We start from the raw sequence: 24742 nt of genomic DNA on the forward strand, positions 1-24742 counted from the left end.
CCGTGCATAGGCGGGTTCGTCCCCTCGGAGGCTGGGCAGAAGGGACCGATCAGGCCCCTGTCCTGGCCTCATCTCCGCTCGCTGACTTCCCTCTGCACGTGTCTTTCGAGTCCGAAGTTCCCCTTCCATGGAGGCCCCAGCCTCATGGCCTCGTGTCGACTCGCCCACATCCTCAAAGACCCTCCCTCAAAACGAGGTCACATCGTCGGCGGCTGGGGGCTCGGAGCGCGACATACATTTGTGTTAGGAGGGACTCCGCCCACCAGGCGTTAGGAATTGCAACCGAGTAAAAGTAGCCGCTACTAAAAGTCAGCCCCGTCACCGGCCACACTGAATATTGTAGTTTTCTCTCTTCCTATTTTGGCCTGTTCTCACAGTGCAGAGTGTTTGTTTGCAGTGTTATCTTCCAGACTTAGCCGCGATGAGACTCTGCTGTTCGAACCGGTCAGAGATGGTCCATCACAAGCGCACCTCAGAGGAGAGAAGCTTGGCCACAGACGGTCGTTCCAGAAGAGAAATGTCTACGGCACGGAGGCTCCGGCCATGTCCGTCGTCAGAGGACAGTGGCCGTGATTGATGGAGGATGCGCTTTCGTGTGGACTCCACAGAGCTCATCAGGCCTTCTGCAGACTGCGCTTCCCAGGTCCTGAGGAAAAGTGATTTGTTATTGATTTATCCACCGGACGAAGGGGTCGTTACGACAGGACCCCCAGAGCTGAAGCTTCACGGGTAAGAGCAGCAACGCCGAGAGCGGAGGGTGTGCAGTCTCTGCGACAGATCGGAACATTTCTCTGAATCTTAAATATTTGGTCACATTTCTTTAAAGTTTCATTACAAAATCTCAAACACACACCAGGTCTTCAGGCCACTTGTAAATCAGTATTGGTGTTTCCAACAATACAACAATTAGTTTGGTGATCTTTGTGAACGAGATTGAAGACACTTACTGTCCTGTCTCCCGCAGCTCACTAGTGAAACCGTCCTTCCCTCTCCCCGGAGGCTCTTCTGGGGGTGCCTGTCCAAACCAGCATTCTCTGCCCAAAAGGGGCGATGGCAGGTTGTGTGAATTCGGGTTCTTATGCAACCACACTCCGACCGCACCCCAGAAAGATGGCAGACAGAAATACTCCGTGCTCTGCATCTGGCCATCGCACTCAACTGCTGACGGCCCGTGGCTTGGTCACCGAGTGTGACCTGGGCCCTCACTTACAAACGAATGAGCCAGTGACAAAAAAGTACAAAATGTATGCGAATAAATAAGTTCGCTCTACATGGCACATTTTGAGAAATATCTTTAACTAACTGCACAAATTGCATAAGAACATCTTTTCTTTTCTTTTTTTTTTTTTTGATATTTTAGAGTTTAAAATTTTTTTAAGTATGGAAAAGAAACTGAGCAAAGTGAAATTTTATAATAAATTGCCAGGCATGTTTTTCTGATGGAGCAAATGTCATTTTATTATGTGACATTGGTCCGATCTCTGAGTATGAGGCAGTCATTTTATGGCTAGATGAGCTGCTTTGCACAGGAAGTTCCTGCTTTTGATTGGCAGCTGAAGGCCATTCTGATATGACAAAATTCTCTTTGTCTTGATTCCCTAATCCTTCGACCCGATATCACAAGCTCGGGACTTGGTTCTTGACGGAATGAATAGGACATGGGAAAACTGCTATTTCTATAACCCACCCCAAAATAAAAAAAAAAAAAAAATTTAAAAATGTTTGAATAGATGGTGAGAAAAAAATATATTTATTAAGTGCCCGATAGGCACCAATACTAGACTACGTGATCTGTATGTGTTATCTCTTTTAACTCGAGTAGTAAAGTGGACCGTCACAAGATCGTCAGCTCGCAGGTGACAAACACAGAGGTGAGTGACGCTAAGTAACCGCGGAGCCTCACACAGTCAGCAAGGGCCAGTTTTTGAACTCCCGTTGTCCTTGGGTCAAAGCACACGCTATTTACACCTTCTGCATTGTCTCCTCAAGTGGAAGGGTTGTCCTTTTTCTGAAATGTGTAGAACTTACGGACACTTAGAAGCTGTCTTCAATGCCAGTAGGTTTTCGGTTGGTTGTCTCGTCTCTACAGGCGCCGTTCTCCGCGCCATTGTCGACGTTGCTTCTTCACATCGCTTCCCCTCGGCAATCCATTCGGAATCACCACCTCCGCTGCCATCACCACCACCATCACCACCACCGCCACCTCCAGCACCGCCATGACCATCAACACCGCCAGCATAGTTCAAATCCCACGCAACACAGCGAGCAGGAGAATGCCTTGCTCTTCATTTCTCTGTAGTGGGTTATGAACAATTTAAGGAACAAGCCAACTCCTTATCGTATTTCTATTTTATCTAAATATTGTTTATGCGAAGCCTAATTTCTTCAAGTGTCGACCTGATTTCTTTTAGATCTTCGAAGAAGTTTTATTTTGTATGTTTCGAGCTCTAACTCGCTTCTCGTTGTCGAGGAGGCGACCTCACTCGCTCGCTCTGGATCTGGTCGCAGGCTCAGACGACTTCACTCCACGCATGCTTCGCTTGGTGTCCTGCTCCTGGAGAGCCAATAAATGACAACCCATCAAGGAAAGATTTTAAGGTTTTTTTTTTTTCAATATTAAAATTATAAGGCCGACATTGGTTAATAAAATCATAGATTTCGAGTGTGCAATTCAATAAAGAAAGAAAGCTTAAAGATTCCCCTGGCTATAAATTGTTTCCTAATTTTCCGTGGAGCCTTAGAAAAAGCTCTTTGGCCAGTGGACGATCCAGGTAAATTCGTTCCGTTACGACGTAACTAATTAGGTAGTGAACAGTAGATTAGCAAAGTAAAACCATCGTCCTTCCATGGAACGCGGGTAAATTTTAATGAATTTGGTTTATCCGGCTGCGTGGTCCACCGACCTCCGTGTGTGGGCGGCATGGGAAGCTGGTCCTACAGGGGGATTGCCAGCTGTGGCACTCTGTCCGACCCTCCCTCACTCCCTCCTTAACAACGCAGCGGAACAGCCACGCACGCCACACCTGCTGTCACGTGGACGAAGAGTTCAGGACGCATCGGATGCAAGCCTGGGCTGCGAGGGTCGGTGTTCGCTGCTGACCAAGAGGCAGAAGCGCCGGTGTGAAGGCTGCGCCCTCAGCGTGGTTTAGCTCTGAAGGCTGATCCTCCTGCAGGACCCTGATGTGTCGTGAGCTCAGCGAGGACTCGGGATAGAACTGCACCCCCGGCCCCGTGAACTGTGTCTTTCTGTCCCCCACAACTGTAATTTCATCAAACAAACAATGAACTCAGACGTGTCAGGAGAGTTAATTTGCAGAGCGTTGCCTTTGATTTGCAAGGAATAAAACACGAGGCTTTGTTTGGGCCAAGGGTGATGCAAAGCGATGCATCCACTCGGTGTCTACAAATAATAACCCGCTATTTAAAGCAGATCCTGTTAGCATACCTCACAGACCCAAATAACTCTCAGGGAAAAACTGAACATTAACCTTAAGAGAAGACAAGACGGAAGCTCTTAAAGCAGCATCTCCAGGACCGGTCTTAGATAAAGACAGTTAATTATGCTCACAGATATTTATTACCTCAAAGTGTCTGAATAAAATGTAGCTCTTACACTATTATCCAAGTAAGCCCAGCGATTTTAACTGGTTCTTTTTACTTTGTATTGATAACCTGTAAAGAAAAACATACATAAGCACAATTTCTCAAAACACAACCAATACCAACAAACATAATTTCTAAATGTGAAGAACATCCTGAAAACTAATGATGAACTCATTTTCTTAGCCAATGTGACCTTCACGAGAAGACAGCTTTCAAAGAACATTCAGCATGAACAATATAAAACTTTGGAGTTTTTTTTTTTTAATGAAAATTAAATGGTTTGTCCACTAAATAATCAGCATTAAAATCCTTTAATGCGCTTGCATAAAAAATTAACCCTAACAAATAAAACCAAGCTGTGGATCATTTGCCTCGGCTTATCTCTTTGATTACTGTATATTAATTAAGATGTGAATTACTGCTTGAAATAAAAGAATGCCTGAGACCCCAAAAGAATTAAAAATGAAAGCTCGTAGAGGGAGACAATGAGGAGGGCGATTCAGGAAGCAATTGAAAAATGAATGTTTACTTTTCATGTTTTACTTTGCTATTTTCCTTAAGAGAAAATCTATATGAATTTATATTGTTTGCACTCTGCTGTTCCTCGGTAGCTGGGAAACAGCTGTTCTACCGAGCTGGTCTTCGACGCCTAGATGGCAAGGCTCAATAATCCGTCTCGGCCCAGGTTAAGTGATGGAATTCATTTAAATGCCCCAGAAGTAATCATCCACAAAGAGTACATTATTTCTCTTTTATGAATTTTCAAACCTAATACTGATGGCTGGCATGCAATTAAACCTGATCAATATGTAATTTAGGAGGGCTGACATGTTTTCAAATTCTCAGAATATAGATTCTTTCAATATTGCAAGAGCTTAGTGAAATACTGAGCCTTTCTGACATAGCTAAGGCAGTTTAGTACAGTACCAAAAAAATAAATAAGTTTAGCCCGACGGTGTAGAGTAATTATACCTAGAGACTCTAATGTTTGCACAGAAACCATCACGGGGAATGAAGGCTGCTTCATCTCTGTCTTCCAAGCAGGAGATGAGGGATGGACAGGGTCCGGGGCTTTGTGAAGCACCGGTTGGTCATCTTCACGCGCGAGCAGTTTCAAAGGCATCACGAGCACGAGGCAAAAGGTCTCAGGAGCTGCACGGTACCGAGAGGCCGTCCATATGCATTTATTTATTCACGAAGCTGTGTTTATCCGCCTGGAATCTAACGGAGACAGTCCCCACCCCCACCCCCCGCGGAAAAAGGGAGGCGAAGCCCAGGGCGGGCGGCGGCCGGAACGACCCTTTGTGTTAAGCTCATAAACAAAGGCTAGCACAGTGGCTTGTGACCTCGGAGGTGAAGGGCGCCTCTCCCCAGTATTACTAATTAGCCCGCTGTCATCTGCACAATAAGAATTACACTCGAGTCCCCGTGATTTGACAGGGTCCAATTTTAAACTTCATGCCTGAGGTCTGAACGTGCGCTTTCGCCCTTCGCCTGTGCAGAGGACCCGGCCCGGCAGACGGAAGCCGCTGGCCTGTGAGTGCCGGGGCGCCCGGGGCTGCCAGGCGTGGCCCGGCCCTGGCCGTAGTCTTCGGGGCCGGGCCTTATGCCGCCCAGTCCTTCCACCCTGCGGCCTGGCGGGGTCCTCTGCGGTCTGACCTGTCAACAGTGTGGTTTTCTGTCAAAGGTTTATTCACTGCTCATTAAGTCTTTTGCTCTTTTTCGGGTGTCTCCGGCCGTGGAGATGACCCCGTTCTTCATTTCTTGCTTGGGGGAACCTGTCCACGCCCATGGCCCTTCACTAGCTCGCTCTGCCGCCCCGGCGGGGGACACGGCCACACGCTGGGCTTCCTCCCGGCCACGCGAAGGCCGACTGGCTGCAAGCGGAGAGGGCAGGAGGCCGTTAGTGCCGTCGTCACTGGGGGCCTGGCTCTCACCGCGGCCTGGGGCGGAGCGCACGAGGCCCGTCACCAGGGCACAGCTGGATAAGGAAGCAGGCCCCTCGCGGGGGCGACAGGACACGCCGTGGCTCCACGTGCTGAGGCGGGCGTGTGGAAGCCACGCGGTCGCCCCGTGTGGACCGGGATGCTTCGGTGCATTTGAAAGACGCCTTGGAAATCTAAGATTCCCATTTGAAATTTAAAAGTTTATTTTGACTACTGTGGAAAATTTTAGGCCAACAGAAAGGTAAAGACGATAATGTAAAATAGTTATTACGTAGCCACCAAAAGCGTTTAATTAGGGATGCAGCTGGACGCTGGGAGGCCCTGGGCAGACAGGTTTCTCCTGAGGGTCAGGGTGGGGGAGGGGGTCGTGCAGGCCGCTGACCGTCACTTCAGCGTCGAAGGACAGGGAGGCCGCGCTGGGACATCCCAGGCGAGTTAGTCACCAGCAAACGTTCACTCGCTATATTCGCGTGAGTTTTTATTATTGTTAGGTACAGAGTCACGGACATGTTGAAGCCCCACTCCCTGTCCCCGAGGGTGTCATTCCTCCGAGGCCAGGGCATTCTTATGCATTAAAGACTTTTGGTTTGTTGACTGGGAAACTGACAGACGGAGGCCACGGTGGCAGGAAGGGAGCAGGCGGGCGCTGGGGACGTGCGGCGGGACCGTGCTCCACGTCCTCTCCCGGCACAGTCAGTCCAGAAGGTGTTTAGGGACAGCATGAAAAAAACAAAAACAAAAAAAACAAGAAACAGGGGCCCGGAGGGCGGCTGCATAAGCGCTTGGGTCACAAAGGCAGAGTCGGCTTTCCTGGGGGACAGGAGCGGGGCAGGAGTGGCCACGGGACTCAGGGGACAGGCCAGCCCCCGGGGGACAGCCAGTGGTGAGTCTATCGGGGCGCAGGCTTTGGAAGCCTTGGTCAGATGCCACAGTCGGACCGGCAGGTGCTGGGGACACGCTTTGTGACACGCGCTCCACGGTGGCCTGGCTGGGAGGGAGCCTTACAGATGGCGGTCCAGGGGTGACGCTGCCTCTGCTTCTCTCAGAGGACCCTCTTTACCTGTCACTCGTCGCTCTGCATCCACACGCCCAGGCGAGCATCACGCGTGCCGTGAAGGCGTAACCTCAGATGCCACCCTCTCGTGAACACGCCTTTTCGGCTCCTTCCCGGAGCGTCCCTGCTGGGGACAGTCCCAGAGAGAATCGCGATACCAGCACTTCCATCGCAGTGTGCTACCCACGCTTGACATTTCTATAGATGTCTCAGACCTACCGAAATAAGCGGATCTATGCAAACATTCGAACGTTAAAAAAAAAAGGCAAAAAGTCACTTCAGCTACTGAAAATATTCCAGTGTGGGCTCGCGAGGCTGCAGCAGCCACTAGACGTTTGCAGAGAGATTTTCCATCTCATATTTCATTTAAGTGGACGCCGTGGCAAGAAATTAAGAAGAACAAGGCCACTACTTGACCGACTGTGAGTAAACAAATGGCCTCTGCCAGTCACCTGCAGTCAGTCTTTTTTCTTAAAACGCTGAGTGCGATCTCGGATGTGTCATTTAGAAGCGCCTGAGGTGGCAGGAAGGCAGAGACTTTCTCTGAGCTATTCGCTGGTCGCTGGGACAGAAATGACAAAGGACTCTGTCCATTAGTTTTCAATACAGTGCTCCATAGCCGCCGGAAATTGATGGTGCTTTGCGTCGAGGACGCTCATGATGCGGACAAAAGCGCTTTCCATAAAAAGGCTTTTGATTTTCTGGGTGTCAAACTGTTTTAATATTAGGGCATTTCTAGGTCAATGAAGGGTTAACGTCGCGTCATAAATCATATCTAAACGAGAGCGCCGGGCTTTGCCGCGAGTAGGAAGTAGATTGTTGAGGTTAAAAAAAAAAAACATAAAAAAAATTACCAAATGGCACGTCACGGAAGCGATGCGAAACCTCATTCGTCTCCCCGCCCCACACGGACGCCGCACGCTGCAGCGAGCGACGAACGGGTAACTTAGAAATGGACGACTCCCTGCCATGTGAACGGAAGCCAAAGGGCAGGGCAGGGCCGGCCGCAGCCATCTGGACGGACGATCGGAGCTTGGGGGACTCACGGACAGCTCTGCCGACCTTCTGGGAAGCCATCATCTTCTCCCCAGCATGAGCCCCGAGTCGGCTTCACGTCGCACCTACTTATCCGCCGGCTTAGCGGGCGGATTGGGGCTGGGGGTCCATCGCTGGGTGTGAATACGTGGTGACGGCTCCCGCAGGCCGCACGCGTCACAGCCAGCGAGGCTCAGTGATCTGTTCTGACTCCGGCCCGTGCCTCCGATGGCCGCCCTGGCAGAGAGTCCCCCGTGGCCGTTTCTAAGCCCTTCCTTGTCCGGAAAGCTCCAAAAGAGTTGTTCTCTGCTTGGGGAGCGGGGCGGACTGTTAACTTTTTAACTCATTTAGAAAAAAAATAATCTTTCGCCACCATTATCGGTAAGTGTAATTTAAAAAGGTGACAAATTCAATAAGATTTAATGCAGAACAGAAAGATGCAGCGCTGAGGCACATTCGCCGTCCGCCTGGGCGTTTGGGCTCAGGAGCCGCCCACTGCAGCTTTGGGGACCTCGTAGCCCCGCTTTCCGAGACAGGACGATCCGCAGCTCCACGCTGCAGCGGGGCCCACAGGGCTGACGAGGACACGGGCGCCCGACCTCTGCCGTGGAAGCCCCTCTGGGCCAGAGTCCCGCCAACGAAGCTCAGAGAGTGATGCGCACTCGGGCACAATTTGTCACTTAAAATCTGCAAATCCTTGCAATACGCATCTGAGACGAATGGGCCATGGGCGGGCAGGCAGCATCGACGGAGCCGGCAGAGAGCAATTTCCTGTCGTTTAATGAAGGGTGGAGAAAGTGCCTGATGAAGCACCCACTCCTTATGAGTGCGTGTGTGTGCGTGCGTGTGTGTGTGCATGCGTGTGCACGTGTGTGTGCGTGTGTGCTTGCGTGTGTGCGCGGCGTGTATGCGTGTCTTCAATAGCAATAATTAATATGCGATTATTATTGCTTGTGCGTGTGTAATGCGTGGGCAGGCTGGCGGAGTGTGCTTGTGTCAATGTCTTTGCGTCAATGGGAGTGTGTCGCGTCTTTCGCTTCGCGTGTGTGTGCGTGTGTCGCGTGTGCACATGTCTGTAGGTAATCGCGTCGTCGCGGATTTCGCGTGTCGTAATGGCGGTAATGTGTGCTACTGCGTGTGTGCTTCGCGCGTGTGCATATTATTGCTGACCCGGCTGCTTGGCGTGTAATGGCATTGTTGTGTGCTGCGTGTGTGATAATGCTTGCGCGTCAATAACGCGTCTATTATTAATGATATCTTGGCGTCACGTGTAATGGCGATAATGTCGTGGCCAATAAGGTAACGTGAGTGTGCTTGCTGATGGTAATGCGCGTGGCCAGTATGTCGCGTGTGTATTAACTGCGTGTGATAACTGGCGTTAATGATATTGTCGTGTGTAATGCGTGTGCATGTGTGCTTGCGTGTGTGCGTGTGCATGTGTGCACATTTTCATGTGTCTCGGTGGCCGACAGAGAACACGCACGCGTGTTGATGAGGACGTCATCTCCCCAGTTCAGACTTCTCAGGCAAGTTGTCATTGTCAAAGCGATCTTGCTTTATTGGGGATTCGTTCGGACAGTACCGAACAAAGAATCAACTGAACTAGTAGCTAAAACAATACAAAATATTGTCATTTGTTATGGGTTTTCGGGCTTGCTTTTAATTCTAATGTAGCAAATATTATATATCTCCATATATGTGCATATAATTTTAGAATGCTCTGTAAAAGATCCAATTAATTTAAACTTTGCCCAGTCATAAGGTGCTTAATAGCTATAGAATGTTTATGAGAATATTCTATATTAAAATACATAATGCAATGAAGCGACACCCACTGTCCGCGAGCCAGCGCAGGCGGCCGGGGTGGACACGTGGCGGTGACTGAAGAGGCTGTGACGTGAGTGGCCGGTCCCCAGCGCACAGCGAGGACCTGGACGCAGCCTGGTGGACTCAGAGCCACCACCACGGGTCAGGACGGCCCACGCCGCTCTGTGGAGAGAAGCAGGAGCCGCTTCTGTGATAAAGAGCAAATCGAAATAAGAAAAAATATATTTTGCACCAGATAAAAGTCATGAAGTTGGCTCAAAATCAGAGATTTTAACAGTACCAAAGACAATCTGTGCGAGGACAATCCGAAGCGGAGGCTCCTTCGCACTGCGGAATCGAACGCTCTCGTCCGGCTTCAGGCCAGGACTGAGTGCTCTGTCGTGGGCGGCGTGTTTCCCGCACACGGGGACCTGCGACCCGCGGTTCAGCACGGGGGAGGCTCCCGGTCGGGCGGGCGAGCTGACCGGTCCTGGCCGTCGCTATCCCCACCGACGTTGCGCGTGTCCCTTTGCGTCCCGGACTCTGGTGGTGAATGGGGAGATGGGCGTGGCCGTGCAGGTCGCCTGCGCTGAGCTCACGGCACGGTGTCGGTGTGTGGGGGCCAGCCGCCCAGGCCCCACTGGCTGGCGCACGTCGCAGGCCTTGTCCGTGGAATGACTCCCATCTCTCCACGGGAGCCCGCGCCCTGGCCCTGGGAAAGCCGATCCCCAATGCTGCACGCGGCAGGTGCTGCCGCCACCGTGTCCCGTGACTTAGCTTCCCGGGACGCAGCGGTGACAGCAGGGGTGTGGCAGGGCGGAGTTCTGGGGCCAGAACGCAGTAACAAACGCAGTTCCCACCCCCTAGGAGCAGGCGGCAGCGTGGGTGTCCATGCGCGAGTTTCTCTAAAATGATCATTTTTATGGATAATTTCTGAAATCCTGTGGATGCTGTGTCGTTTTTTTATGACCACTTTGCGGAAAGGATAAAACAGGACGGGTGTGACTTGCTGTGCCCTGAGTGAAAAGGCTCTGCTTTCAGAGTAACTGAACATTTCTAAAACTAAACACTTGTTTTTTTTTTAAATGGGAAATTTGTTTCCACTACAGAAATTTAACCAAAAAACCTGCTTTTCCCAGCCGGTATAAGAGTGATCCACACAATAACACGGCTGAAATTTGGAGCGAACCCTATAGCGAAGGTGCCAGCTCCCCGAGTGCAAACACCGCGTTTCCTTCGCGGTGACTCTCACCGCGCTACTCACAGCGGAGGCTCCGAGACGTGCGTGTTGCTTTCGTACCGAATCCTGACGCAGCAACGCGCAGGGCTGGAGCAGCCGTGTCCGGGACCATAACATGCTGCGTGTCAGCGTGGAAAGTTCTGGCCGGACGGACCGGGCTCCCCTGGTCCAGGTGGAGGCGTCTGGAAAAAACCATCCGCCGGACGACAGCACCGCAGGAAGAGGGATGGAGGAAGGCGGGCGACGGCCGTGTGGCGGCGCCGGACAGACGGGAGCGGGAGACGGGCCGGGCCGCGGAGGAGCGGGGCAGTGCGGGCCGCGCGGAAACAATCCGCGGGTCAGGGCGGGTCCCGGGGGAGCGGGGCCGGACGGGCAGGAAGAGCGAAAAGCAAGTGGCCAATGCCAAACTCAGCCTGTTGATTCTGGGGACTCACGTAAATGTTCCAGGTCTGGGCAGGCGAGGGTCCCCTAACCCTAACCTCGTCACCCCGGCTTCGTGCGCACCTGGCGCCCACGCCAGCAAGTGCACGTCGGCGGCGTGGGCCGCCCCTCGCCTGGGGGACGGAGGGACCCTTAGATGTCCTAAGCGCAGCAGAAATGGCCCGCACATCACCCTCAGGGACGGTTCCCGGCGTCCTTCGCGCTGTCCCTGAGCCGTCAGCGCTCAGCATCCTGGACACAGAGATGAGGACACGCTGGTGGCCTCAAGCTCGTTTCTGCAGGAAGCGTCAGTGTGAGTGCTTGCCTGGCTCGTGGGGAGAGCTAGTGCCCCCCGCCAAGTCCCCACGTGCTGGCTTGTTCCCGCATGAGCTTTCTCCTGGGATGCGTACCCAGGGTGACTTAGTGACCACGTCCTGCTTCTGAGCTGGGCACACAGGCCCAGCAATGCCCTCAAGGCTACGTTGTTTTACATGAAAACGAACAGTTATTTCTAAACCTCCAAAAAGGACATCGAGCATAAAATGAAGATAATTCTTCAACCTCAGCTAAGTGAGATTTCTTTCACAGGACATTTGGGGGACACGAGCGAGGCAATTAGCCGTTTTCGGTGAGTGCAGATGGAGCCAGCCCTTCGCTTTGTAATAATGGTCATCTCCGACCTTCCTGTGATTTGCTGGAAAACGCGTCCCAGCAGCAAACGGCTCGTCCACCTGGCAGCCACGGCCCCGTGTCACTGCTGCGTTCGGAATTTTCTCAGGGGTCCTGGCATTACGTCTGCATTTCTAGATCGCCCCTTTTTGCGTTTCTCGGCTACACACGCACACAGGGTGCCTTCACCATGATGAAGCTTATTTAAAATACAGACATGAACAACACATCCTGTGATATTCTCTGAGAAGCATTTCCTGCCAAATTTTCTGGTTCATTTTCCCAAGTTTTGTCTCAGTGCATACGTTTCTGATGAAGCGACTGCACGAACAGGTGATGACACATTCTACGTCCTTCCTCCCCAACGAAACAACAAAGGAAATGACCCCCTTCAATTATCGACGAGGAAACTGAGTCCCACGGCCAGGCCTCCGCTATCCCAGTGCCTTCCCACGACTGTGGCTTTCCGGGTGTAAATACCAGTCTGATCGGAATATAGTGTATTATTGGATTTCTAATTTTCTGTGGAAAGACCAGGCTACGTTGAGCAGCCTTGAGCAAGCTGTCACAGATGAGACCAATGAGCACATCCTGACTTTGCACACGGCGAGGGTTGCCTAGGATACGCTGCCGAGGGACCAGGGTCAGGAGTCAAACTGACCAATATTGAGTAAATTGCATTGGTTTGAATGATTCCCCGTGAGCTAGTAATGATACGGCGAGCACCTAGTTAGGCCTGCAGACAGATAAACTGCACTGTGGAGCATCAACGGCTGCATTTGGCGAGGGGCGTACACGTGCGAGCTTGAGGGGGGTGTGTGTGCGTGTGTGTGGAACATACAAAATATATACACAGCAGCCAGCGCAGAAATGAGTTTGGTACACAATAAGTCTATAAACCTACGACGAGATTGTGTATCTCTCTTCACGTGTTTTTAGCTGAAACTACATCAGTGCTATCTACCAAGCTAGGCAAAAATGACTATTATATATGGATTACCAAAAAGATCCTTTGCTGCATTTTTTTGTATTTTGATTTTCACAGCCAATTTTCCGTGGCAAGACATATGAATTTTTTCAGTGTGACGAAACTAGAGAACTATGTATGATCTAAAGGATTATTATTTTTCATAACAATCTCCACGAATTGTCTCCACGATATGACACATAAAAAGTGAATTACAGATTTCAGAGGCAGCATAAAGCTTAAAAAGGAAAGATCGAGTTCAGTGGTAGTCTTCTTAATAAACGTTCTTCTAATCATTGAAATTAATACTTTTTCCGTAAGCGATCAATGCATCGATCCATACTGCAGTCTTCCCGTTATTAAACTGGCTAATTACGCGTTCCACACGGTTTCCAGCAAACCCTTTGCTTGCCCCCCTTCCCTCCATCAACTGGAGCTTTTCACGTAGTTTGTCATCGTGACTTAAGTCCATCATAACTCACGAGTTAAAGATCACGCATCTGACTGATGGTAGAGCTTGGAATGGCCAGAGATCGAACGCATGCTATCTCGGCTGTGCGACTCGGAGGGGGTTGGACAAGAGCAGGCACCCCACGGTGTCCGAGCCTGGAGCCTCCTTCCTGAGCGTTCACCTTCCCTCGTAAAACCCACCCGCCGTCTGCCCACATACACCTGTGACCGTGAATTCGCAGCTCAATTCGAGTGGGAAAGGAGGCTGCGATAGATAACTTCGCAATCAACTGATTCTGCTTTTCTTTAGCTCACAGGCAACGTGGTTAAAAAGCTAAGATTCTACCAACTTTAATTTAAAGTTGAGCAAAGAAGTCAGGGAAAATGGAGCAAACGAAAGCGAGAGGTAAACGATGCTGGCTCTCTGCCCGTGCGAGGTTTAAGGCAGCACGAAGATACTGTACGGTAGTGGACTCACGATCGAAAAAAGAAAGTGCTTCCTCCCTTTTTAATCATCCTTTCTCCCGAGTGTGTGTTTTCCAAAAATGACTTTAAGCGCATTTTCTGAACCTTGATAGGATTTATAGCCTCGGCTGGGAGGACGTTCTTCTGTCCGCGTAATGGCTGGGCGTGGGCTCGGTTTGTGCATGGAGACCCAGCAGCATCACGGAGCGCTCTGCAGGGTTCTGATGTGTATCTAAGCGACTTGCCTGTACTACACAATGTATTTCTCTAAAAATTTCTTGGTTCCTATTTTTTAATTGGAAAAGAAGTCAAATTTGGCTGCTTTAAAAAACAGGGGGTCGTAGATATTTACATTTTAAGGAAGATGGCGTAGTACTCTTTCTAAATCTAAAGAAAAGGAAAAAAAATGGCCAGTACGTTTCTAGATAGATGGTTAAGAAAAGGATTATTCTGAGTCTGGAGCAGTACATTTATAAAAACGCTGAGTTTTGTCTCTGTTCAATTGGAATACTGACCAGAGGAAAGCTGCAGGCAAGATAATTAAGTTTCCTTTGCTAATTTAGTTCTTTGCAGCATCTCCCAGCAATCTTTTTTAAGTGGCTCCTGCCCGGCTGTGTCACCTTCTATGCTGACTGTCTGCCAAGGTGAGAGAGGCTGGCCGGGAGTCCCCGGGGAGCCAAGGCATCGCCTGCTGGGAGGGTGCTGCCGGGGTGTCCTCGGCAGGCTCGCTCCGTGTCACACGTCCCCCGACCTACACTAATTACATTGTGATTCGGGATGAGTTGCAATAGGAATGTGATTTATGAGGAGGATGCTAGAGAAAGTCTATAGCGAATAATAGAGAGGAAAATTAATACATCACAGCTCTTTTCACAGAAAGAAAGAACCTTCTTTGTAAGGTGAACCATTTAAAACACGGTTAGCCCACTCACGTCTTGGCAGTGCACTCGCTCCTCACTTAGATTTAAACTGACAGGCAGCAGGCGTGTAGTCTCCACGCCTCGCTCCCGCGCAAGGGGGAGAAGCCTCGTGCAGTTCCTGCGCCCTGCCCTGGACACTGGGTGCTGAAGGACACCCGCAGACGGGGGAGAGTGGCCTCAAGCCTGTCTCCCAAGTGCCATTTTGGAAATCAATGTGCCTGATGGTATTAAAAACGCCTTTGGGGAAAGTGCCCTGTAGGTAAATATCCTAAGACTGAAAATGCTCAGTCAGGTGACCTCTGTTCCCTGGCTTCTGCCCTCTTCTGGCCGTGGCGCTGCTGCTCTGGTCTGACCCCGAAGCCACCTTCTCCCCATGCTGCAGTGTCACCCAGGCCCCGGCTGGCCCCAGCGCCTGCAGCCCAACAACCCCCAAATCAGCATTTGCAGCCCCCGCCCTTGCCTCCCCCATCCACGGGGCATTCCCCGAGACTGTCGCCCGTTCCCTCTCTGTCTACACACCTCGGTCTAAGCCAGGAGCCCTTTCCTGGCAGATTAGAATTATGAAATGCAGATTCCGTGTTTCGACATTTCTCACTGCCAGCCGGACGCCTCCATCCGAACCGCCTTCTAAATGCTGAGGGTCCACGTGCACACAGACGAATTTCAGTTTCTACTAAACGAACCATCACAGATATACCCAAGGGTCCCCACGACACATTTATCATATTCACAATGATGGAAATTATAAATAACTAAAACTATCCCAGAGTAAACTATGGTTAAAAATAATGGTAAACGTATTGCAGAATATCATGGGATTGTTAAGTGACTATACAGGAGGATATTAACCGGCATGGAAAAGGGTTACTATATATATTTAGGTTACGATTCAGTGTATGCGCATCATGTATAGTAGATCATTAATATATTATTTATCTCTGTGCTTAAATTTATGTAAAGGAAATCTATTTACACAACGTAAATTTATTCGGTCCGTCTGGGGTCAGGCATCGCGTCACGCAGCTCCTACATGGAAAGTTATATCTGCGAGGAACACTCGAGCTTACTGCCGAACGAATGCATTACAAACGGTGGGAAACAGCGTCACCTCCAGAAGCGATGCTTACAGCCGTTCAAGCCTTTTTAAATTCCTTGTTTCTGCTTTGTTATATGTTGCAGATCGTTAAAAATGTGTTAATTGTATAATTAAAAACAAACAAACAAAAAAATAAAACCCACGTGCGCCTCCCTCAGCAGCGTCCCCAGTGCCGCGGCTTCCGTCTTGGTGCTGGCTAATGACCGCTGATGGGAACATTGCGTGTTTCCGTCTTCCTTCCCCCCGGCTGAAACCCGCCTCTCCTGGGTCACCGAATTCCACTCTCTCCTTTGAAACACCTCTAGCTGTCACGAACATGACCCAGGGCGTCTTCTGTACAATGTGTCTCTCTCTGACCCGTCCCTCCGCTGCAGCTTCTGGCCCTGGAGCCCACCCTGCTGGGCGCCCGGGGGGCCGAAGGCCAGCTCTGTCCCCGACAGCCGGGCTCCGCTCTCGCCCTCGACGCCGGCAACGGAGTTCGAGCGCGTCCCACGACGCGGTCCATCCGCGGGGCGGACACGAGCCAGGACCCGGGAGCAGGGCGGGCGCCCGGCCGCGGGGTACGCGGCCTCTAGAGGTGTCGTCATCCGCGCGTCCGAGTCAGGTCCCAGGGGTCGCATATGTCCACGCTCAAACACGACGGGCAGAACTCCAGTCCTGGGAGGGCGACGGCGACTGCTTCGGACCGGTCCGGAACTGGCCGCCGCGTCTCCGACCCCGCCGCCATGCCCGCATGTCACACGCCTGTTCCCAGCGACAGCTCTGGACCCTTCGCTGTCCCTCAGGTCCATGCGGTGGCCGTGGAGAGGGAGCTTAGGCCGCCGGCTGGTTTCAGGGCATGGTGCTTATGGTGCAGCGAGCGTCCTCGCCACCCGCTCCGCTACCCCCTCGTCACAGCATCCGCTGTCATTGTCCACCAGTGTCCCCACTGTCCTCAGTCGGAGGGCGCTGGGCGTCTGTGTGTGGGTCCCCCCGGCAGGACCCGGGTCGTTAGACTCCGTGGGGACAAGGCCCGCGAGCGGAGCGCGTGTGGGGAGGCGGCGAGCCGCAGGGGCGTGGGGCGCGTGCGCGCGACACGCAGGACCCCGAGGTCCCTGCGCTCCGGGGGCCGCCTGCGGGCGGTTCCGGGAGAGAGACAGCTCTACCCGCGTCCGGTAACAAGCGTTTTGTTTGGTGCATCCGGGGGACCCACCGTTCAGAGAACCGTTGATGGGGCGCAGAACCCGGCTTCGGAGGGTGGGAATCCACCTGCTTGTTCTAACCTAAGGTCAACTCTGTCATCCTTGACCCAAGCATGAGAGCTGATCTTTGCAGGACATAATGAAATCTCCTTGGCTCAAAGTCTCAAAAGGTCAGATAAATTCTCATTTCCTTAAAACGGCTTCAGCTGGAATCCCTTAGAGGAAAATCGATGCCTGGTAGGGGCTCCCGCTGATTCCCAGACGTTCCCTCTGGGGGCCAGCAAATCTGAGTCTGGGTCCTGCTCAGACCTGGAGAGGGGGGCGGACAGGCCGCCGTCCCCTGTGCCCACTGCCTCATCTGTAAAGCGGCAGCGCTCGGAGCCACTGTCTCAGGGAGGGACTGGAGACACCGAGCTGGGCGGCTTCTGGAAAAGGTCCCCTGGGCGTCTGGTTTATCTTTAGACATCCTGCACCCCGTATGAAGTTCCTCACACTCTCACCTGAAGGCGAGCGAAAGCGCATTCAAATCAAAAGTGTCATTCAGATGCGACTATTACTAATGCGACCGAAGCCATCTGAAAGATGTAGGCCTTTTATTGCTCACGGTCGGGCTTCGAGATTTAATTATTAAAAATATTTAATTTACTTAAATCCTTCAGGTCACCAATCTCTCTGTTACGTGCTTTCCCAGGACGCTATTATCAAGGATATATTGAAATTAAAGCAGACCAAAGTGAACTCCACATTAGGAAGATGCCACCTAAGTTCATTCACATAATACACATCCCTGATTTTAGAGAGGAAGTGCCGGGTTGGGGTGGAAAAGTCAGTTAGTTACACTCTGACTCCTATTAGCGTTAGAAATGAAACGCTGGAAAACTCAGGACCGGAGAGGCGCCTCCCCCGTTGGATGCGGCTGGCTGTTAAGTACAGTACAGAGCTGGGGCTGCAGCTTCGCCCTTATTACAGGAGGTAATGAGGCCTTAAATTGGGGGAAATTTAAATACTATGGTATTTTATTGGTATAACTTTCCAAAATGATTGCCGAGGAAGCTATTAAATGGATAATTCATCAGAACAAGAGACAACGGAATCGGTGGGATTAAAAATAACCCTTGTTCCTAAAAATCAGTCCCGCCGTCTCCCCACTCACTGGCTGGTGTGGCCGCTCACTCGCCAGCCCACCTGCGTCTCGGGCGCGAGCCCCTCTGTGTCTGCACCACCCGCGTGCCGATTCACGGTTTCACATCTTCCTTCGAACCGAAGCGTGTAGAGTTGGCACAGTGTGATGTTGATGCCGCACAGTGATGCAACATCATATGGCTAACGAGGCGACCGCCATACGTCTAGTCACCTTCCGACACCGTGCACGTTTCTCGTGACACGACCGAGCCATTCCCATTCCCTGTGCTGCACAAGCCGTCCCCGTGGCTCACCTTGTAACGGAAGGTATGTCCTGATCCCGCCCCTTTGCCACCCGCTCCCCAGCCCCTCCCGCCAGGCCGCCGGAAGCCGTTCTCTGTGTCCATGCGTCTGTTTCTGTCTTCTTTGTCCATTTGTTTCGCTGTTTAGACTCCACCGATAAGTGAGATCGTGGCGGGTGTCTCTCTGTTTGACTTACTTTACTTAGCAAAATACCCCCGGGGTCCGTCCACGGTGTTGCAAACGACACGGGCCTTGCTCCTTTCCTGGCTGAGCAATAGTCGGCTGCGTGTCTGTCCTCTACCCCTCGTCTATCGCTGGGCACCTCGGTGCTTTCCGCAGCTTGGCCACTGTAAATAATACTGCAGTGAGCTCGGGAGCGCAGAGATCTTTTCGAATGAGTGTTTTGGATTTCTTCAGGCAAATGCCCAGAAGCGAAATGGCTGGATCACATCATAGTTCTATTTTTAACTTTTCCAAGGACGCTCTATACGGTTTTCCGCAGGGGCTGCACCCCCCCTGCAGTCCCACCAACGGAGCACGAAGATGCTCCACGTCACCAGTCATCGGGGAAATGCGAACTGACCACCAGGAGATACCACTTCACATCTCGCAGAATGACCATCATCCGCAAGACAACAAATGACAAGTGTCGGCGAGGACGCGGGACCAGGAACTTCGCATGTCTTTACACACTTCTCTCCTGGCCCTTTGCCCGTCCCTTTGTCCACCCGGTGCCCCGAGTCATTGTCTTGCTTCCCTGAGAGGCTCGACTTGGCGGTTGCAGCTGGGCGGAAATGCAGTCACAGTGACTCGTGCCTGCGGGGCAGCCCTTCTCTGCTCTTGTCGGTCACGATGACACGTGCCACTGACCCGTGCCACCTCCGTTCCCCGCGAGGACCTCCACAGCCGGGCCTCAGCTTGTCTGCGGCTCTGTGACTGAGCGTGTTGTACAGACTCAAATGCCTGCGAATTTATTTCAACTTTTCATGATAAAAAGTCAAACTCCAGACTATAACTCAGAAATCAAAGCTGGAGGATGCACTAGCTCGGTGGTATTCTAGAATTTTCTTTGGAGGAAGCAGCCGTAGGCAAGGCAGGCCGGCTCCTGGCTGCGTGGGGAGTGAGGGGTCGGGCAGCAGCCGTGAGGGCGGGATGTGCATGGAACCCCCAGGCCGCGGGGGTCCCCTCCAAGCCCTTCGTGGCTCTGGTCGGAACAGAAAGGGGGTGTGGTGACGCTTTCTATGAGCGAGCTGGCCAGACGCTGCGGAGGGAGGAGGAAGACACAGAGGTGCTCCCCCCGGGGGCGCAGACGGGGCCCTCAGAAGGCGGAGGGAGAACGGCTCGCGGGGACCGGAAACGCGCGTGGCTGCCGCGGGGACGTCGCGTGGGCAGGAGGACGGGCCGCCTTATCCCCGGGGACTCAGGAGGGCGCCTTTGAAAAATGCCGCAGGTGCTGTGCGCAAAACGAAGGAGAAGGATCTCCGCGCCGAGCTCACGCGCGAGGGAGTTCCGGGCCTCACGGTTACTTTGGGGAATCAGAGATCGAAAACGTGAAAATAAGAAGTAAACACGGTGGAGACTGTCGCGGGAGACGTCTGGCTGTCGGCTGGCTGGGACCGAGGCCGGCGCGACAGGCGGGGGGCGCTGTGGGACCCGGGCCAGGCCCCGCTCCGCAGCCGTAAACCCAGGACGCGCCGCGGGAGCGCGCTCGTTGCTGGGTCCGGGTCCTCTACGCCAGAAGCCGGCCCTGGACGCGAGATCACCTACTTTACCTGCGGCCCAGGTGCCCCGGCCCCCCTCCCCACTGGATGCTGCCCCCGCAGGCGGGCACGGGCAGGCGGGCACGGGCAGGCGGGAACAGACAGGTGGGCATGGACAGGCGGGCACGGGCAGGTGGGCACGGGCAGGCGGGCACAGACAGGCGGGCACAGACAGGCGGGCACGGGCGCAGCCGGCGTGGGGTCCGCTCCGCGCCCCGCCTACGCTGCTCCAGAGCATCACGTGCTTCTCACTGGCTCCCGCCTCGGCAGACGCGGCCCGGGGTCTAGTTTAGTTCCTAATCCTCTACCGCTCTTTCTTAGGGCTCTGCATCCAGCGCCCAGGCTCAGCTCCTGCCCCTTGCTCCGAAGTGAACGGCTGTCAGGCGGACTGTTGGTGCTCTGCCACCCGCAGTCGACACGTTGTGACTCGTGGCTGCTGCTCCGATTTTCCCCGCTTTTCGAGGGCTTAATCGCCTCTTCGTGCTGCTCCGTATTTCTTAATGGCTCGCTTCGCACTGATTTGTTTTTAAAGAGCAAAACCCTCTTCAAACAAGCACCACTCAGTACAATTTCCCTAAGAGGCCACTTGCGGGCCTGCAGGCTGGGCCCTGTGTGGAGGGTGACGGCATCGAAGCCAGGGTGTGCTGGAAATCACAATTAAAAAATGGCTGGGTTGTTTCTTCATGTGCTTATGTAACTGGTGATTTTCTTTTTTTTTCCCAGAAAAAAAGGGATACTGCGGCGGGGTGACAGGGAGATGCCTCAGCAGCGAATAAAATGAATACTCGCTGTAAAAAAAATGTCAAAATGTGGATGTGCCTCCAATCATTTAAAAAATAGAAGGTGATAAGTTGAAAATGTCAGGTAATTGGCAGACAGATAGAAAGTTAAACTGTGTCCTCAGCGAAGAAAATTAACCAGCAGCTGCCAGCAGGGACCCCAAGGTCATGTGAATGCCAGAACCAAGCGGAGCCCAATCATTCAGGAGGGGCCTCGGCTGGCCGTCCCCTCCCTGGTCATTTCCAGCTCTCTCAGGAACTGCCCTGAACTACTGCCAACATGTGTTCATTTCTAAAAATTACATAGATTGTGATGTATTACCCATCACACGACAAAAATCCACTGTGAATTAAATCAGCCCTTTGTTTAAATTGCTCCCCGGCAATACATATCAAATCATCATAAATGACATTGAAGTTATAATCTGCAGTCCCCGGCCTCGGCCACTGATAAGGCTCCACCGCGGGACGATCAATACTTACTATTCATTTTTGAAATTATCTTCACATTGATCCCTGAACAAGCACGGGCAACGCAGAGGCACAGTGCCTTTAATACAATAATTATATAAAGCTTTACAGGCTCATCCTCCCAGCCAATAAAAGCTGTCAACTGGCAGAGACAGTTACAACCCCATAATCCATCAAAACCCTGTTCTCTGACCTGTGGGCTCCTGGGCTTCCAGGAGCCACGGTAAACATGCCCGCTGAGGGGGTGCAGGCTGTCGGGCTGAACAAAGGCTGCAGACGGACACGGCCGGCGAAGGCCCCGAGGGGCCGGCGTCCGTCCCGTGTTCCTCAGCAGAAGCAGCGAAGGCTCATCTGTGTATCCGTTTGCTAATCGTAATTCGCCGAGGAAGGACACAGTGAGCCACTTGCCTGCTTTGATTTCTTGGTCTTTGATCTGCCAGGTTGGACTCTGTACCGGATGCCGTAGTGATGAAGCCAGCCCGTGGAGGTCAGAGAGGGCCAAGCACCGCAGCACAGGGACAGGCGGGGCCTGGGTCCACAGGAGGAGGCACAGGTCAGTGGCCGTGGCACTTAGTCTCAGAGCTCAGACACATGGAGATACACAAAGAAACACAAATGCAGTCTACGGCCACGCCGCCCTGAAGAAGCCCGATGTCTGATCTCGGAAGCTAAGCAGGGTCGGGCCTGGTTAGTACTTGGATGGGAGACCACCTAGGAAGACCGGGTGCTGTAGGCATAAAAAAAAAAAAAAAGAAAAGAAAGAAAAAAGAAACACAAATACAGACACACACACACACAGCAAGAGACACACATACCCAGAAATACATACACACGTAGGGACACTCAAACGCAATTATACATGGCCCATATTACCATTAATTATAACAGTTATTTGCCGAATTTGTTCAATATGCCATTAAATTTAACCTTGCTTAGGGAAATAGAAAAAAGTGAACAGAGTATACCTTGACTTTTTCTATTAATGCAATTTTCTATTAATTTTCTGTTACTGTCTCTTATTAATCAGTCACAACTTGACCCATGGATCTGTGCTCCCAGAGCACTGGACAGGTAGCTGGGGGCAGCGACGTCCCCAAGAGGGTGGCCGGGAAGCGGGTGTCCTCACGCTGTGGGGCAGCTGGGGACACGGACGTGCTCTTTGCAGTGAGGGTGGCAGAGGACCCGCGGGGCGTGGCCAGGCCCCCGGGGAGTTGAGCGGGCATGGGCGCCAAGCCAGGCAGCTCCGTGCCCGCGGGCTGGGGTCTCAGGGACTCACCTTCCTCCTCAGCTCCCAGGCCCACTCGTCAGCCTAAGCCCTCCTTTCCCAAACGACTTTCTCCAAAATGGCAGAGATCCCAAACGCGTCAAAAACCGTGCCGCTGGCTTTTAAAAGAATCTTTGGAAAATTTGCTTATTATTTAATATCATTGACTTTAAAACATGGAAGAGAAATGGTCGCGTGGCCTGGAGTGGCTCAGGTCTCTGTGTTTGTGCTGTCACCTGGGTTGGATTAACGCTATGTCTTCTGAGTGGGTGAACGGGTTGTTCAGTTAAGGTGACCGGAGGAAACCGGCAGGCTGAGCTCCCCGGCTGGGGCCATGGCCAGCAAACCGTAGGGCACAAGCGCGGGGGGTTGGGGGGTGGGGTCAAGCCCGTGAGTGTCACGGGAATGCCATGGATACGAAGAACTGCACCAAACAAGCACCAGATCTGGAGAGTCGTCAGAATTGGCGCTGGACCTGGGCACCTTCCGTCCGCTAACAGAGGCCACGCCCCAGATGGCAGCAGACGGAACCGCAGGGTGGAGTCCGGGGTGGCTCCGAGGAGTCCCTGGGATCGGCCCCTCGGAGGGAGGACCTGGAGTCAGTGGTAGGGATTTGGGGAAGACGGGGCTCCAGGCCAGCCGGGCGGGAAGGGGGTTGGTTAGAGCGCATTCGTTTTCCTCGGCCCAAAGTAGGCAAAGGGACAGTGCGGGCTGGGAGGAGGCATCCGGAGACTGGAGAACTTCTCGGCTCATCCGAAGCTGGACGTTATCCACAGTGGTACCGCCACTGTGTCTGAGTTAGAGCCTTGTCTGAATGCGAACGTTAAAAATTCACTCCTTAGGCGACTATGTCATAATAAATACAGTTTATCATGACGATTCTTCCTAAATATGAACTCTCAGAGCAATCCCTACCACTGGGGAAACCCTTAAAAAAACGGAACGACGCAGAATAGGTTTTACTGTTCTGTCTCTGGCACGGGCCGACCAAAGGCCGGTTGGATTTATGGGCTTCAGAGAGCCGGCGTCCGGAGCGCAAACCGGACGGTGCCCACGGCGGGCGGCGAGCGTCCCGTGAGGTTTCGGGCTCGCGGAGAGCGCATTTCTCGGGGCGCAGCCTGGAGACGCTTCCGCCGGCGCCTTCTTCCAGGCTCCGGCCCGCCCGTGAGTCACTCACGCACGTCGCGGGCCCGTCATCCAGCCCGTGGACAGCACACGTCCGCAGAGACGCGGCCACGTCGGACACATATGAAATTCTCCGGGACGCGAGGCGCCGCATCTTGTATTTTTATTTAATTGCTTTCGACTTACAACAATGGGGAGGTAGTGAGCTGTGCAGACACAGCGCCGGCCCGGGCAGCAGACCATGTATCTATTATCTCGTGCCCGCGAAGGTCACCGACCTCAGCGGCCCGAGCGGCGGGAACATTAGGGACCCCGTGCAATTCAATCTCTACACAGATAAAGGAGAAGCACCACAATGCCGGGGTAATGAAGAGTCTCGCAGGACAGGAGAGGCCTGTCCCCGAGGACGGCCTCGTTCGGGCCCGCGCCGGCCCGCCCGCTGGCTGAGCTGGCTCGGCCGGCCCACGCACGTTAACGGAACCGGGCTCGGGACAGGCGGCCGGGCCGGCGCCGAGCGGCTGTGACTCAGCCCCATCCACGCGCTCGCTCGTCGCCGCCCGCGTCAGCCCTTGGAGGCCATTGTTCACTGAAAAACTGTCGTCGGGACCGAGAGTGACCGCTCGCCCTCCTGTCCGAGGAGGAACGCGCCACGACCCTCGCTCTTCAGAGGACGCCTGCTGTGTCCCTAACTGTGTAGAATGTCACAAAGAAAGGGGACGCTGGTTCTGAGCCAACACGAAGCACGATTCAAACACGACTCTAGGAATTATGAAGTGGGGTCCCTGTCTGGGCGTCACCGTTCAAAAGGGTGCGGTTAGTGTACGGCGCAGACCGGCTGCCCTGAAGGTTTGCTGCGACTCAGAAGAGCCTGGGTCATGCCTGAAAAGTCCCCTCTGCCCCGACCCCTGGTCAGAGCGCCCAGCGCGGTGTTCACAGGGGACACTGCTTCAGCTGCAGGGACGGGACCAGGGTGGACACCACCCTCTGTCAGCCTTCCTTCCAAAGGCACAGGGACCCGAGGCAGCAGCGGCCTCACAGCACACGGGCACCCCCAATGTTCCGGGGA

The 24742-nt window shown here is 52.9% G+C and overlaps 1 long non-coding RNA gene and 1 pseudogene across 1 annotated transcript; one reads left to right on the top strand and one right to left on the bottom strand.

Annotated features, from left to right (window-relative positions):
* Nucleotides 1-2217: 2217 nt before the first annotated feature.
* Nucleotides 2218-21716, bottom strand: LOC120583004 (uncharacterized). The gene is made up of 5 exons (XR_005647699.1): nucleotides 21481-21716; nucleotides 4576-4755; nucleotides 3614-3672; nucleotides 3024-3259; nucleotides 2218-2554 (listed from the first exon to the last, which is right to left on the bottom strand). It is a non-coding gene; the product is annotated as an uncharacterized LOC120583004 (long non-coding RNA).
* Nucleotides 21717-21907: 191 nt separating this feature from the next.
* On the top strand, nucleotides 21908-22023 carry LOC120590076 (uncharacterized; annotated as a pseudogene).
* Nucleotides 22024-24742: the final 2719 nt, after the last annotated feature.

Source organism: Pteropus medius, unplaced genomic scaffold (genome assembly GCF_902729225.1).
Source record: "Pteropus medius unplaced genomic scaffold, Ma_sr-lr_union100, whole genome shotgun sequence".
NCBI lineage: Eukaryota > Metazoa > Chordata > Mammalia > Chiroptera > Pteropodidae > Pteropus > Pteropus medius.